Below are 16,725 nucleotides of genomic sequence, written 5' to 3'. Positions count from 1 at the left end.
AAGCTGCTCTGTTTTGCTTTTGCAAAATTCCAAGCAGAAATGAACTGGGGATTCTTCCACCTGTTTCAACCAAGAGAGTAAGGCCCTAACTCTCAAGAGTAATGTTCTTATAGCCATGTTTTATCATTACAGTCAAAAGATTATTTGTTTTTTGCTGCTGTTCCATTCTGTTTCTTCTTAACAGCCTTGTTTTTGTGGAAAGAAAAATAGAGGGAGAAACAGGTGGAAAAGTATAATAGCTTTGAGGTGAGGCAGGAACAACCAGCACAAAACTCTACTTGACTGATATACAGTAGTGGCCAAAATTGTGGAAACCTTTTGGGAAAAGTGTATTTTCTAAAACTAGCTAACAATGTGACTTTTTTGTGGGGAGTAGTACCGTCAAATGATATATCAATAGAAAGATAATTTAATCAAGAATGCAATCCAATCACTTTTATGAAAGATTTCCTATTAGAATAGCAGCTAAAGAAGAAAAGTGAAACACGTAGAAAAAATGAGATATACAAAAATGATAACCGTAGAAAAAATGAGATATACAAAAATGATCACCATGTCAGTTAATCCTTAGTTGGGTAACCTTTAGTTGGGTAACTATGGCCTTACAACCAACAGTAGACAGTTTAAGCTTAAAGTTGTAGGGGTTTGGGGAAGAATCTACAGAGTCAGGTAGTGCATTCCAGACATTGACCACTCTGTTACTGAAGTCATATTTTCTGCAATCAAGTTTGGTGTGGTTTACCTTGAGTTTGTATGTATTATTTGCTCATGTATTGTTGTGGTTGAAGCTGAAGTAGTCATTGACAGATAGGACATTGTGGTCGATAATTTTATGTACTATGCTTAAGCCAGTTCGAAGTCGGCATAGTTCTAAGTTGTCTAAGCCCAAAATTTGGAGTCTGGTGGCATAAGGTATTTTATTGCGAGCAGAGGAGTGGTCTACTCTTCTTGTGAAATATCTCTGGACTCTCTCAATTGTATTTATGTCCGATATACAGTGCGGGTTCCAGACAGACGAGCTGTATTCAAGAATTGGTCTAGCAAATGTTTTATATGCTCTAGTTAGTAATACAATATTACCAGAGAAGAAGCTATGCAAGATTAGGTTAACAACTCTTAGTGCCTTTTTGGCAATGTTACACAAAGGAGTGCAAGAGATTGCACAGAAAGGGCAGGTTTGAAGCACTAGTGAAAATCAGCGTGAAGTTTGGGTGGCCTTGTCAAAAAAGAAAAAGAAAAAAAGGATTCTTTGCTCATGGAGATAAGTGAGTGCGATGAAAAGAGAATTTAAAAAGAAAGAAAAAGAGGAGAGCTGACTTGTATAAGTAGCGCGAGAGAGATTGGCCTCATTAAATTTGGGAGAAGTAGATCATAAGAACTACTAAGCCCTTCTAACTTGCAGGAGAATATGCCAGTTGAAGACACGATGCACATAAGCAGATTCCATTTCTTGAGAAGCACATTTCGGGTTTTCGTGGTAACAAGTAAAAAGAAAAGAAAAGAAACGACATCTGCAAGTGTGCCAAGACTTTTAGCTGAACTCTGAGAATCTTATGACTATCTTTTTTGTGATTTGAATGTTATGATTTATGCTGATTGCTTTTATTTGGTATCCCCAGGACTATCACCGAGTGCTGTATCTTATGATTATGATGATTGTGTTTTATGATCTTGATTTAGCATTTGTTGCTTGTATGTATATTAAGAGCTTCTGCACTGGAGACAAATTCCTTGTGTGTCCAATCACACTTGGCCAATAAAGAATTCTGTTCCATTCCATTCCATTCCATTCTTTCCTTATTCTGTTCCATTCCATTCCATTCCATTCTTTCCTTATTCTGTTCCATTCCATTCCATTCCATTCCACTCCAATCTACACTACACTGCACTACACTCTAGTCTACTCCACTCCAATCCACTCCAAACCAATCCACTCCAATCCAATCCAATCTACACTCCACTCCACTCTACTCCGCTCCTCTCCGCTCCGCTCCACTCCACTCCACTCTACTCCAATCCAATCCACACCACTCCAATCCAATCTAATCCAATCTCCAACCCAACCCAACCCAACCTCTCCATTCCATTCCTCTCAATCTGAATTTCTGACCCTGTTCCTATTCTTAACGGTCCCAGGTCTTGCATTAAATAAACAGAACAAATTTGTCGTGTCCCACTCCTCTGCTGACGGCCGGGTCGGGGAAGTCCGTATCAAGCGTGCCTCTGCAGCTCTGCCAAAGTCCTATCAGAGTTCTCAAGGCAGGCAGGAGACCAGGAAGTGACTTCAGCAATCCAAGTTAGACTTTCCCTGACTCAGAGAATGCCAGAAAGCAGCTCCTTTATATAGGCCATGGGGTGTGGCTCCATGACTCAGCACTTATCCAGGCCTGCCCCTCCCTTCTTTTTTCTGACGTTGCCTCTCAATTCTCCAGAAGCGAGGATCTCTCCAGCCTCCAGCTGTTGGTAATCTGAGCTCATGACTGGCTTCACATTCTTCAGGCTCACATGCTGTGGGGGAGGGGTTTAGTTGCTCCGTTTGCCTGGGCATGGTGCCAGGACTGGGGGCTGAAGGCACGTCAGGCCCTTCGTCTTGCTCGGCCTGTCCGGGCATGGTGCCAGGGCTGGGGCCTGGAGGCATGCCAGGACATTCTTCCGAACTATCAGCGTCCGGCAGGAGATAAGAGGGGCCCGGCTGCGGCAGGGGGAGCGGGCAAGACACAACAAAATTCTCTCCAAGACAGGTTTAATAGAAATTGGAATTGCCGAAAAGGAGGTCGGCCCAAACCAAAATAATGACCTCTGATACACACGCAAAAATGGGAGAGGCTACCATCACACTGTTGTGGCCATCACTATCTTCAGAAAGTTTTTTTTTTTTCCCATCATACACTGTAGACATCCCTGAAAACACAAATGCCAGCTGCACCACCAGACAGTTACAAATTCACCTTCTGGAGAACAAATGAACACACGCAGTGCAAATTTTTGGAGACGTCTCACCAGCTTATTTATCAGAGAGATGTAGCTCCTAAGAGAGGAATGAAGGTATTGATTTCTCCCCCTCCCACCCCCACCCCCCCGGCTTCATTCCCTGAAAAAAAAATGAAATTATATCTTCTAAACAGAAAGGACGAAATATTGTATCGAGATATTAAGGTGTGCAATAAAGGAACATAACAGAGAGCATCCATTGCACATCAGCAAGCTGTTGCTTGGCCTTCCTCTCCTTGAAGACTTTCTTTGGCTACCCTCAAAACCCGGAGCTCTGTATTTTGGGGGTTTTTTTTTCCTCTTCTCTTCTTTTCCTGAGTGACCTATTCCACTGATGCTGAATATCAGGAGACGTGTTTTCTCTCTCTTTCTCTCTCTTTTTTTAGGAATAACAGGTTGAGAGGTTTTGCAGTCTGAGAGTCCAATACTTCCTTTTCCAGGTGTGACGAGAAGGGTGCGGCTCACATCGTGAGATGCGTAGAGTGGCTGGCTAAACTGATGTGAGGATTAAATTGGGATGAGGCTGTGGAAGAAACACCTGGGAATGGAATGGAATGGAATGGAATGGAATACAGAATAATGCAATGTAGAGTAGAGTAGAGTAGATTAGAATAAGCATATAGGATAGGATAGGATAGGATAGGATAGGATAGGATAGGATAGGATAGGATAGAATAGGATAGAATAGGATAGAATAGGATAGAATAGGATAGAATAGGATAGAAACAGAAACAGAAAATTACAATGGAATGGAATATAGAATATAGAGTGGGCCTCTGTGGCTCAGACTGCTAATGCAGTCTGTTATTAACACAGCTGCCTGCAATTACTGCAGGTTCTAGTCCCACCAGGCCCAAGGTTGACTCAGCCTTCCATCCTTTATAAGGTAAGTAAAATGAGGACCCAGATTGTTGGGGGCAATAAGTTGACTTTGTATATAAATATACAAATAGAATGAAGACTATTGCTAACATAGTGTAAGCTGCCCTGAGTCTTCAGAGAAGGGCGGGATATAAATGCAAATAAAAAAAAAATAGAGTAGAGGAGAATAGGGGAGAGGAGAGGAGAAGAGAGGAGAGGAAGAGAACAGAAGAGAACAGAAGAGAAGAGGACAATATAGAATACCATATAGAATAGAACAAAAAAGAACAGAGTATAGAATATAAAATATGGAATGGAACAGTACAGTACAGTACAGAATATTTTATTTGGTCAAGTGTGGCTTGCAGACACACAAGGAATTTGTCTCCAATACAGAAGCACTCAAAGAGTTTGGCAGATATTTTTCACATTGATGGTTCACACCGAGTACACACATTCACCCTGTTTGAATGGAGCTCTTACTCCTTGCTGTCTCGGGTTTTCCTTCCTCCCATCTTCCTTCTTCTGCTTCATCCAATTCTCTGTTTCTTGTACAGTGGAGTCCCCAGGATGGAATCACTCTCCCGTCTTGCCGTGCAACACAGCAAGGGTGTAAATCGTTCGAGTTCTGGGGGTGTGAAAAGCCTTCGGCCCCGACTGAGTTTTGAACATTGAACGGGAAAAGCGTTTTCCGCGCCAGCGGGGTTGGGAGAAGAAAGGAAAGAGGCAGCTTTTGGCAAATATCAGAGAGAAGCACCATCCTTTCCAAACAAAAGTTAAAAATTATTAGGCAAAAATAGAATGGCATCTGCCCACAGTTATTACAAAGAGCGAGCTACAGCCTGTCGTTACGATAATCAACGGGAGAGGGGAGCCCAGAAATAGCTTGAATGCGGAACTGCTAAATTCTGCAATCCCAACTTTATTTCGGGAGAATTTGAGAAGCCTCAGAGGCCATCTGGGGAAGGAGCGTTTTTTCTCCCTCATCCCAAGGACAAAGATTTAGTTTTTCTCCACTGAAACTTTATCAGGCCTTGGTAAGGCCACATTTGGAATCTTGCATCCGGTTTTGGTTGCGACGTGTTTTTATATCCATTGCAGTGTCCTTGGGGATGAGACAGGATGGATGTCACCTTTTTGGGGTCACCACAGTTTTGGTCGCCACGATGCCAAAAAGATGTGGAGACTCTAGAGCAGGGGTCTCCAACCTTGTCAACTTTAAGACTTGTGGACTTCAACTCCCAGAATTATTATTATTATTATTATTATTATTATTATTATTATTATTATTATTATTATTATTATTATTATTATTATTATTATTATTAAAATTTTTATACCGCCCTTCTCCCGAAGGACTCAGGGCGGTGTACAGCCAGGGATAAAATACAAAATATGTACAATTAAAACAAATTAAAACATAGCAAAATTACAAAAACGGCCAGCTTTGCTTTGCTTTGCTTCCTCAGCCAGCTTTGCTTTGCCAGCTCAGCTTTGCTGGCTGAGGAACTCTAGGAGTTGAAGTCCACAAGTCTTAAAGTTGACAAGGTTGGAGACCCCTGTTCTAGAAAGAGTGCAGAGAAGAGCAACAAAGATGATTAGGGGATTGGAGGCTAAAACATAAGAGGAACAGTTGCAGGAACTGGGTATGTTGAGTTTAATGACAAGAAGGACTAGGGGAGACATGATAGCAGTCTTCCAATATCTCAGGGGCTGCCCCAAAGAAGAGGGAGTCAAGCTATTCTCCAAAGCACCTAAAGGTAGAACAAGAAGCAATGGGTGGAAACTAATCAAGGAGAGAAGCAACCTAGAACTAAGGAGAAATTTCCTGACAGTGAGAATTCCAAAGAATTCATTGGGATAGAAAAATCCAGAGGAATTAAAAGCCAGACCAGACTCAGTCCTGCTTTTGCTAGAGCAGAGAAGCGTTTAGTGAGAGAGGCGGCTGAATGCTTCAGCAAATGCACTTTGAGGTCTTTAACCAAACGTTGAAAACCTGTTCTTCCCTTGCCATTTCCTAGGCTATTATGTGGAGGAAGTAAAAGGGGATGGGAGTTCCCTTTGTCAAGAGGAATTTCTTTCCGTAGAGGTTCCTCTCTTAGCTTTTCAGACTCAGGAGTGTCTTCAGGGACGAGGAGGTCAGAATGTGCCCTCTGCTTATTTCTTTCGTGCGTCACGTTGGGAGTTGGAGCGCAGGTTCTTGAGATGTTTCTATTTTGCCTTTTTCTGAGAATCTGGTCCTGTGATAGAAGAAGCACCGTTTCCATCCCTTGGTGATCCAGAGGATTATTTGCAGCTATTTTTTCCAGGGAGAGCCGTTTTGACAGAAGTCGGAGGGCAGCATCGGAAGGACTATAATTCCTTTATATGGCAGTCAAAAGTGGATGCGTTAGAGTAATTGCTCGGTTAAGCCCCTAAGATGACGGAAATTAATATTATTACCAGGCGGCTTGCGCTGAAATGGGGAATGAAAATAGTCTTCCCAGGCTGAGGAGATGCTATTTCTTAGCTGCTTTTTTTTTGGGGGGGGGGGGCAGCTGCTTTCTAATACCATCTGTATTTTCAGGAGCGATGGGCTGATAGATGGATTCAGGCCAGTCTATTTATTTAAAAAAAAAAAAATGGGCAGAAGCTGTGTCTCCTGGATTTAGAAGCCTGGCCTCGCCAAAGCATAGCCTATCTTGGGTGTAGAGAAATTTTTGTTTGAATAGGTTAAGAAATGACTTCTACTTCTCCTCCTCCTCCTCCTCCTCCTCTTCTTCTCCTCCTCCTCCTTCTTCTTCTCCTTCTTCTCCTTTCCCCCTCCTACTTTTCCTCCCCCTCCTCCCCTCTTCCTTCTCCTTCTCCTCCCCTTTCTCTTTTCCCCTCCTTCTTTCCTTCCCTCCTCCTCTCCTCCTCTTCCTTCTCCTCCTCCTCCCTTTCCTCCTCCTCCTCTCCTCCTCTTCCTCTTCCTCCTCCTCCTTCTTCTTCTCCTTCTTCTCCTTTCCCCCTCCTACTTTTCCTCCCCTCCTCCCCTCTTCCTTCTCCTTCTCCTCCCCTTTCTCTTTTCCCCTCCTTCTTTTCCTTCCCCTCCTCCTCCTCTCCTCCTCTTCCTTCTCCTCCTCCCCTTTCCTCCTCCTTCTCTCCTTCTTCTTCTTCTTCTCCTCCCATCCTCCTCCTTTCCCCTCTTCCTTTTCCTCCCCCTCCTCCCCCCCTCTTCCTTCTCCTTCTCCTCCCCCTTCTTCTTCTTCTCCTTTCCCCTTCTCCTTTTCTTCCCTTCCTCCTTGTCCTCTCCTCCTCTTCCTCCTCTTCCTCCTCCTCCTCTCCTCTTCTCCTCTCCTCCTCCTCTTCTTCTTTCCTTCTCCTTCTCCTCCCTCCTCTTCCCTTCCCCCCTCTTCCTTTTCCTTCCCCTCCTCCTCTTCCTCTTCCTCCTCCTCTTCCTCCTCCTCCTCCTCCTCCTCCTCCTCCTCCTCTTCCTTTTCTACTTGTACAATGGATTCTGGGGCCAAAACATACTTGGTATAAATCACAGGGATCTTTTCTACATTCCTTTCTGAGTCCTTCTAAAAGCTGATATGGCAAGCAGAAGAGAATATAATTCACACTCCTTGCTCCTGTGATCTTCTCGTTGCAATCTGAAACCGTCCTGGTTGAATTCAACACACATAATACGCTGTAAGCCTGGAGATAAGTGGAAATAGCAATAAATAAATGAGAGATCAGTGTCTCCTACCCGCTTGCTCCCTTTTCTGTGTATAACACAAGGCAGCTGTAGTAAAACACAAGTCCCAGCTAGCTGCTTCCAGCGATAAGATTAAATATAGCCGAGAAACGATAATTTAAAAATGTAAGGTTTATTTGTAATTGCCTTGTTTGAACAATGGGCTGCTTTTTCATGGGGAAAGAGAGAGGCAATGCTTTCCGGTACGCTTTGAAAAAGAAGAAAGGAAACTCTCTTTTAAAATGATCTTCAATTGAGTGGCTGAAAATATTGAATTGCCAGATTATTATCTGCATATGAGAGAATCCATTATCTGCTGGTTGGTAAGGATAGGATAGGATAGGATAGGATAGGATAGGATAGGATAGGATAGGATAGGATAGGATAGGAATAGGAATAGGAATAGGAATAGGAATAGGAATAGAACAGAACAGAACAGAACAGAATAGAATAGAATAGAATAGAATAGAATATTTATTATTTATTTATTTATTTAATCAAATTTTTATACCGCCCTATCTCCCGAAGGACTCAGGGTGGTTTACAGGCCGATAAAATACAAATATCATACAAGGTAAAAAACTAATTAAAAAACTTATTTAAATAGGCCATAGTTAAAATTACAGTTAAAATAATAAAACCCCATTTCTTAAAAATAATTAACCCCAGTTAAAATTATCCAAGTCCCGCTTGGATAAATAAATGTGTTTTCAGCTCACGGCGAAAAGTCCGAAGATCAGGCACTTGGCGTAAACCAGGGGGAAGTTCGTTCCAAAGCGTAGGAGCTCCCACAGAGAAGGGCCTACCCCTGGGGGCCGCCAGCCGACATTGTTTGGCGGACAGCACCCTGAGAAGGCCCTCTCTGTGTGAGCGTACGGGTCGGTGGGAGGCATGAGGGAATAGAATAGAATAGAATAGAATAGAATAGAATAGAATAGAATAGAATAGAATAGAATAGAATAGAATAGAATAGAATAGAATAGAATAGAATAGAATTTCTTTGTTGGCCAAGTGTGATTGGACACACAAGGAATTTGTCTTTGGTGCATAAGCTTTCAGGGTACGTAACAGATGTAAGTGATAAATCATGATCATAGTCATCATGAATCACAGGATACAGCACTTAGTGATAGTCATAGCATACTAAATAAACAATCAAAATCATACTAGGAAGCTAATTAGCACAATATAAGTCATAAAGATACAAGGAGTAGAGTAGAATAGAATAGAATAGAATAGAATAGAATAGAATAGAATAGAATAGAATAGAATAGAATAGAATAGAATTTTTTATTGGCTAAGTGTGATTGGACACACAAGGAATTTGTCTTGGTGCATACGCTCTCAGTGTACATAAAAGAAAAGATACGTTCATCAAGAATCATAAGGTACAACACTTAATGATAGTCATAGGGTACAAATAAGTAATCAGAAGAGAAGAGAAGAGAAGAGAAGAGAAGAGAAGAGAAGAGAAGAGAAGAGAAGAGAAGAGAAGAGAAGAGAAGAGAAGAGAAGAGAAGAGAATTCTTTATGAGAATAGAAGAGAATAGAATAGAATTCTTTATTGGCCAAGTGTGATTGGACACACAAGGCATTTGTCTTGGTGCATATGCTCTCAGTGTACATAAAAGAAAAGATACATTCATCAAGAATCATAAGGTGCAACACTTAATGATAATCGTAGGGTACAAATAAGCAATCAGAATAGAATAGAATAGAATAGAATAGAATAGAATTCTTCATTGGCCAAATGTGATTGGACACACAAGGAATTTGTCTTCAGTGAATAAGTTTTCAGTGTACATAACAGATATAAGTGATAAATCATGATCATAGTCATCATAAATACATTCATCATAACTCACAAGATACAACACTTAGTGATAGTCATAGGATACTATATAAGCAATCAAAATCATACTAGGAAGCTAGCAAATCTCCTCCTGATGGCCAGAGTGATCTGGAGCATGGAAAGGTGGTGAGACGCTCGGAACAGGCAAAAGGGAAATTTTGAAGAAGCAAAGAGGCAGTCCCCAAAATCGAGAAAAGATGGAGCTGTTAGCAACTTCTAAAAAAACTATAATAATCAGATGCGGACGCAGTGGCTCAATGGCTAAGATGCTGAGCTTGTCAATCGAAAGTTTGGCAGTCCAGCAGTTCGAATCCCTAGTGCCGCGTAACGGGGTGAGCTCCTGCTACTTGTCCCAGCTTCTGCCAATCGATCAGTTCGAAAGCACGTAAAAAATGCAAGCAGAAAAATAGGGACCACCTTTGGTGGGAAGGTAACAGCGTTCTGTGCGCCTTTGGCAGTGAGTCATGCTGGCCACCTGACCACGGAGATGTCTTCGGACAGCACTGGCTCTTCAGCTTTGAAACGGAGATGAGCACCGCCCCCTAGAGTCGGCAACGACTAACATATATGTGCGAGGGGAACCTTTACCTTTTAATAATCAGAGATGATAGATGGGCAAAAGGATGATATCTTAATGCTCCAGTTCTATTTGCATCACAGAAAGCCCTTTGTTCAAGCCGGTCTTAACGTGAACCTCCAAAAACGTAAGCCGTAAATCGCATCAGAATTTGCTTCCTGTCGCCTATCTGGGAATCCCAGTGGCTTTGCCAAGTATGAAATCCCAGCTAAGAACTAGGATTCTTTTCCTAGGCCCTTCAAAAAGGGTCATGTGGTTGACTCGCGCGCTGGAGTGGACACGCTCCAGTCGGGGATTCCAGACTGAAATAAAACCCGTTGCTCTGTTCTAGCAGTAGGAACTAGCTTTTTGGTCGCAAAAGAGGGGAATTGTGGGAGCCAGCCTTTATCCAAGGTGGAGAGCATGCTGGATGCTTCTCTCAAGCATCCCTTTTATTTGTTTGTTTGTTTTTCTTCTGTTCAGTTGTGTCTGATTCTTGGAGAATTCCTGGATCAATCCACACCGTTATCTTGGCAAGGTTTTTCAGAGGTGAATTTGCCATTGCCTCCTTCCTAGGGCTGAGACACAGTGACTGGCCCAAAGTCACCCATCTGGCTTTCGTGCTTAAGTGTGACTAGCATTCACCATCTCCTGGTGATTGGCTCAAAATCTGGCTTTCTTATTTAAGGTGGGACTAGAACTCATTGTCGCCTAGTAATTGGCCCAAAGTCACCCATCTGGCTTTCATCCCTAAGGTGAGACTAGAACTCACCATCTCCTGGTGATTAGCCCAAAATCATCCCTCTGGCTTTCATACTTAAGGTGGGACTAGAACTCATTGTCGCCTAGTAATTGATCCAAAGACATCCATCTGGCTTTCATGCCTAAGGTGGGACTAGAATTCAACATCTCCTGGTGATTAGCCCAGAGTCATCCAACTGGCTTTCACAACTAAGGCAGTGCTAGAACTCAAGATTTCCTGGTTTCTAACCAGGTGCCTTAATCACTACACTAAACTGGCTCATTTTGGCTCTATATACTGCTACAAATGAGAGTAGCGCGATTGTATTCTAGCATCTATGGAGAGCCTGAGTGTTGTGTCTGTGGGCCCCGAGCTGGGCTTCCTGGCAGAGAGTGAGGAGGAGAGTGAGGAGGAAGAGCCAACAGGGCTTCCCTCTGCAGAATCTTCCTCTCTGGCTCTGCTCCAGATTCCAGAGGCAGGCCAGGTGGAGGAGGAGGAGCTGACACGGCCTCTTTCCCCTGACCCCTCCTTCCCCCTGGCAACGCCCCAAGAGCCAGCTGAGGAGGATCAATCTTGGCTACATGCAAGGCAGCGATGCCAAGTGAAGCGTGCACAGCAAAAGAAAGGAAGGGGCCGGCCCAGGGAGTGCTGAGTGACGGAGCCACACCCCACAGGGTATAAAAGTGGGTGGAACTGCCTTTGGCTCCGTGACGGACAAAAACTGACTTTTGGAAACTTCTGCTGCTTTATTGCGAGACTCAGGAATTGGCTTTTCGGACTTCTGTTTACTTCTGAACTCTGAGTTGCTCCAGCAATAGACCGCAGTAGCATTGAAGAGACTTGGCAGGCAATCGCAGGTTCGTTGCCAGAGCTGATATCTGTAGCAAGAATAAATTGCTGGCAAATGCAGCCAGCTCATGTGTCTTCTGGGGGGTGGTTGAGGGGGGCAGAACACTGAGAGTCAAGACTGAGGAGGGGTTGTGCCATGAAAGGCAGAGGAAATCGGAATTGCGCTCTCCATTCTCAAACCTAACTTTGCCCAATTATCTCCTTGTTCTTAATTCCAGCCTGACATTTGCAGTTAGTCTAATAAACCAGTAATGGAAACAGAGAGAGAGCCCTCACCTTTAGTTACGTTACGGACGCCAGAAAACCTGTCACGATCAGAGCCCGACATTCAAAGGAAAACTGATTGGACTTGCAAAATTAATTAACTGCCTCCTGCAAAATGAATTAATTTGCCCAGACCATCTTTGAACAGTAGAATTCACTTCTTCTGTTTTTTTTAATAAGTCATATGTAGGTCAAAGGCTGGCTGGCTCTCCGTCTCCGTTCTGCTCAAGGCGCATAAGAACTTGAATTCGCAGTTGACTGGAATTGACTTCTGCAAAAGGGGTTAAGGTACAGCATGGTTTGTAAGGAAAACTATTGTGGTCTGCCAGCAGCCTGCGGAGCTGGCAACAGAGTCGGACAGCGATGAGGCTGAGGTGAGGCCAGAGCCATCGGGGAGTGAGGTGCGGACTCCAGAGCCTCCAGAGGCTGATAGTAGTGAGGCAGAGGAACAGGAGGAGCCTGTTCCTAATGCACGCATGAGAAGAGCTGCCAGAAGGCAAGAGCAGCTCAAGCAAAGAGGACAACTCGGGAGTAGGGCCAGGAGATGATTGGCCCCTCCTATAAGGCTTAAAAGATCAGCAATGGCGTTTGTGCTTTGCCAGAAAACAATGTTGGTAGCTTCGTCTTCTGCTTCGTCTACGTCTTGCATTTATTTTTGTGACTTCTGAACGTTTGCCAAGAAAGGCCTTTGGCAGTTTGCCTAATTGGACCAAGGTTTGCCATAGGACTGAGGAATTTGTGTTGGGAGGAATTTGCTTTAATTTGTGTTGAACGACGCTGGGAATGAAGTAATTCTCAGCTGTTCGAATAAAGTTTGTTCGTTTTTTCACGGACTGAGTTTCCTACGACCTACTTGGGCCTGGGTCACAACAAAAATAAAGAACTGGGTGGAAGGATGTCTGGGTCAACCCTGATGCCATTTTGGGAGCATCTTCAGGGCTGCCACAGCAAAGTCTGGCTAGAGCTGTGGGAATGGGAGATGGAGATAGCTGAGGACTAGTAGCCAAAATAAAAAGTCTTTCTCCAAGGACGTTCCCACCAGGTGCTGGGGCAGCATGGACCGAAACCAACTGGAGTTGGGACAGTGACCTGATTAGACCCTGTGACAACCATGTGGACTTGGGGGTGGGGGAAAGAACGTTGATTTTTAATTTGGGTGGGGAAAACCGCAGGACCTTCAGAGTCGGGTTTTCACCAGAGGTGGGTTTCAGCAGGTTCTGACCAGTTCTGGAGAACCGGTAGTGGAAATTTTGAGTAGCTCGGAGAACCGGTAGTAAAAATTCTGACTGGCCCCGCCCACATCTATTCTCTGCCTCCCGAGTCCCAGCTGATTGGGAGGAAATGGGGATTTTGCAGCATCCTTCCCCTGGAGTGGGGTTGTTTGAAGAGTTGTAAGTCGAGGGCTCCTTTGGTGTGTTTGTGCTTTCGTTTGGCACACGAAACGAAATTCATTTATTTTCTGCTCTACAACACAACAGAAACATGAGAAAGTCACTAATATCTGCTCCCTTTCTGCATTTTTCCTCCTCCTCCACTCCACAAACCTCCCTCCCTTCGAGCACTGATGAAGTTCCCTAGTTGGGTCATGAAATGTCTGCAAGAAAACAGCGAAGCTCAGAGAGCACCAAGGATCCCACAGTCCTCCTCCTTCTTCCTCTTCTTCTCCTCTTCCTCCTCTCCTCTTCCTCCTTCTCATCCACTTCTCCTCCTCCTCTCTTCCTCCTCCTCTTCCTCCTCCTCCTCCTCCCTCTCCTCTTCCTCCTCATCATCCCTCTCCTCCACTCTTCCTCTTTTTCCTCCTCTTCACCTCCTCCTCCTCTCCTTTTCATCCTCCTCCTCTTTCTCCTCTTCCTCCTCTTCCTCCCTCCCCTCTTCCTCCTCCTCCCCTCTCTGCTCTTCCTACTCCCCCTCCCCCTTTCCTCTTCCTCCTCCTCCTCCCCCTCCTCTCCTCCTTCTCCCCTCTTCTGCCTCCTCCCCTTCTTCTCTTCCTCCTCCTCCTCCTCCTCCTCCTCCTCCACACAATTCAAAATGCACTTTATTCAGAGCAACGTCCCAATTTAATCTTTGATGTGTCAGATTCCACGAAGAACATTTTTCTTTTCCTCCTGAATATGCAGAGAAGAACATAATAGGCTTGGGAAACCTAAATTTCATTTTTATTTCATGGGGTAAGAATAGGGAATGTGACACTGTTAGACATCAGTGAAGCTGCTGCGCAGAGTCATTTTATCACAAAAAGCAGCTAGTGGCTCTGCCTTTACGGGAAGTTTGGGGCTGCTGCAGCAAAACCACCCTTCTGAATTGACCTCTCTTCATATGTTAGAGTAGACCCAACTCTCGCATCTTCTGGAAGCAGCAGAAAATAGAATCTTTTTTGTCCCAAAGACAAAAAGGCAACTGGGCTTTGTTTTTTCCTTGAAAATGTTTCCCTTCTCATCCTAGAAGTTTCTTCGGTTCTGACTGAATGGTGGCGAATGGATGGATTTACCATATTTTTCAAAGTATAAGACACACCATTTTTTTCCCCCAAAAAAGAAGGTGAAAATCTGGGTATACTCCGAATGTAGCCCCGCCCAGCTTCTCAAATGGAGGTTTCAGAGGCTGAAAAAAGCATCAGAAAAGAAGCTTCAGGAAAAAAAGCCTCCAAACAGAGCTTCAGAAAAAAAGCCCCCAAACAGAGCTTTAGAAAAGAAGCTCCCAAACAGAGTTTCAGAGGCTTTTTTTCTGAAGCTGTTTCAGGAGCTTTCAGAGGCAGAAAATAAAGTGTTTTCTGAAACAGAGTTTCAGAAGTTTTAGAGGCAGAAAAAAAAGCAAAAAAAAAAAGCAAGGCACAGAGCTCCCAACCAAGGAACCTGTTGCTAAAATTCACCTCTGGGAACAGCTGATTGGGGGTATTCCGGGAGGCCGACCCACAAGCCAATCAGCTTTTTTCTTATTTTCCTCCCCAAAAACTAAGGTGCGTCTTATACACCGAAAAATACGGTATAATCTTTTACAGCCCTCTAGTCGTTAGTGGCCTCTCTGAGAGTCATTGAGGTCACTTGGAGGTTTATCTGTGCCTTCAGATAAACCTGAATAGTGCAAATGGGTGTGCAACCTTCTTTGAACTGCTGAAAGGAGTATACGTCCTTCCATTCTCCACCATCCAGTTCAGAACTGAAGAAGCTTCTTGGATGAGAAGTGAAAGGTCTTCAAGGGAAAACAAAGGCATTTTTGAAAAACGCCTTTGGGACAACCATGACCTGGATGACTGAGAATCTCCATAGACATGAAACCTTTTACCCATCTTCCCTTTTTTTTCTCTCCCTTTCTCCCCAAAATGCTATGCTTAGAAAACAACTTTCAAAAAGACGAGGGGCTGGTCTTCCTTTAAAACTGACTTCCCTTTGTCAAAAGTCATTTAAGCCATCCAAAGTCTGCAAACTGCTATGACTTTGATCCAGTGATGGAATTCAATTTTTTTTTTACTGTCGGTTCTATGGGCGTGGCTTGGTGGGTGGGGTGTGGCTTGGTGGGCGTGGCTTGGTGGGCGTGGCAGGGGAAGGATACTGCAAAATCCCCATCCCCACCCCACTCCAGGGGAAGGATATTGCAAAATCCCTATTCCCACCCCACTCCTGGGAGAAGGATACTGCGAAGTCTCCATTCCCCACCCCACTCTGGGGCCAGCCAGAGGCGGTATTTGCCGATTCTCCGAAACTACTCAAAATTTCCACCACCGGTTCTCCAGAACCTGTCAGAACCTGCCGAATAGCACCCCTGCTTTGATCTGAGGTGTTGTGATCGAGGGTTGTGTTTGACCTCAGGGGGGAGGGGTGCGTGAAGGGGTGTGGCCGGGGAGGGGGCGTGGCCAGTTTGATATCCCTCGTGTCAGGGGCGCCAGTGGCAGCCCGAGCGCTCTGCCAGAGAAAAACGGGCTCCTGAGCTCCTTTTTCAGCTGCCATGGCTTCCTGCAACCCTCTGCAGCGAAAACGTAGTTCGTGTGAACAGCATACAGCCCTTCCGAGCTCCATTTTCGCTGGCAGAGGCATCTGGGGGCCGTTCCTTTATTGTTTCCAGGGTGGCCCTACAGGCCAGATTGAAGCATCCAGGGGTCGGATCCAGGCCCCTGGCCTTCGCGCCCCGGATCTAAAGGAGGTCACTTATTGAAAGAAAAAAGGTGGGGAGAAGTCATATTCTCTCCCTTCCTCCTCCCGTCGCCTTTAATAAATGTTTAAATACGCGTCTTCAAAACTTGGGTTCCATACTGAGCGCGTCTCATTTTTTAAAAAAAAGACCCCGATACTGCAATGGTTACATATGTCTGCGCTCAGCATGATTCTCTCAATTATTAATCATTCCAGGGCTTTAAAAAAAAAATCTGGGTGCATCCCTGCAGGATCCGTCCCATTTTCCGACTTCAATGGGGGCTTTGTTGAACTGTCGGGGTCTTCTTCAGCCCTTGGCATAGCAGCTTTAATGGTTCATGGATACCTTAGAGTGGAGAGGCAGGGAAGTAAGGAACCCTTTGGCTCATCCGTGATGCCACGCTGTTTTGTTTTTTTAGCTTGCGATCGCTTCGAAAGCCTGATGTTTTTCCGCTTTTCATTCGAGCCTTCTTGGATAAAAATGTCCCCTGAGACAATGGTTGCAGAAAGAATGGCTTTTAAGACTATTGCTGCTCTTTCTGAACCTCGGTTTCCATTTATACAGTACATTTATCTTCCTCCCTCCCGCCCTCCTCTCTCCTTCTTTGCCTTCCTTCCTTTCTTTCCAACTTCCTTCTCTCTCTCTCTCTCTCTCTCTCTTTCTTTTTCTTTCTTCTTCCATCAATCTCCTTAAGTCTTCAGGTTCCACTCTTCTCCTTCCTTCCTTCCTTCCTTCCTTCCTTCCTTCTTTCCTTCCTTCCTCCCACCCACCCTCCCGCCCTC

At 44.5% G+C, this 16,725-nt stretch overlaps 1 protein-coding gene across 4 annotated transcripts in view; it reads left to right on the top strand.

Moving 5' to 3' along the window:
* FGF13 (fibroblast growth factor 13) overlaps positions 1-16,725 on the top strand; it is a 138,922-nt gene that overhangs the window by 31,725 nt on the left and 90,472 nt on the right. The window contains exon 1 of one of the 4 annotated variants that reach the window (XM_058197217.1): positions 3,472-3,491. The exons of the other annotated variants lie outside the window; for them this stretch is intronic. The gene's annotated coding sequence lies outside the window, so the exon portion shown is untranslated. Of the gene's footprint in view, positions 1-3,471; positions 3,492-16,725 lie in introns of those variants that run through there. 4 annotated transcript variants of the gene reach the window in all.

This window comes from Ahaetulla prasina, chromosome 11, assembly GCF_028640845.1.
Source record: "Ahaetulla prasina isolate Xishuangbanna chromosome 11, ASM2864084v1, whole genome shotgun sequence".
In the NCBI taxonomy this organism is placed as follows: Eukaryota; Metazoa; Chordata; class Lepidosauria; order Squamata; family Colubridae; genus Ahaetulla; species Ahaetulla prasina.
This window is presented reverse-complemented; position numbering and strand designations above follow the sequence as displayed.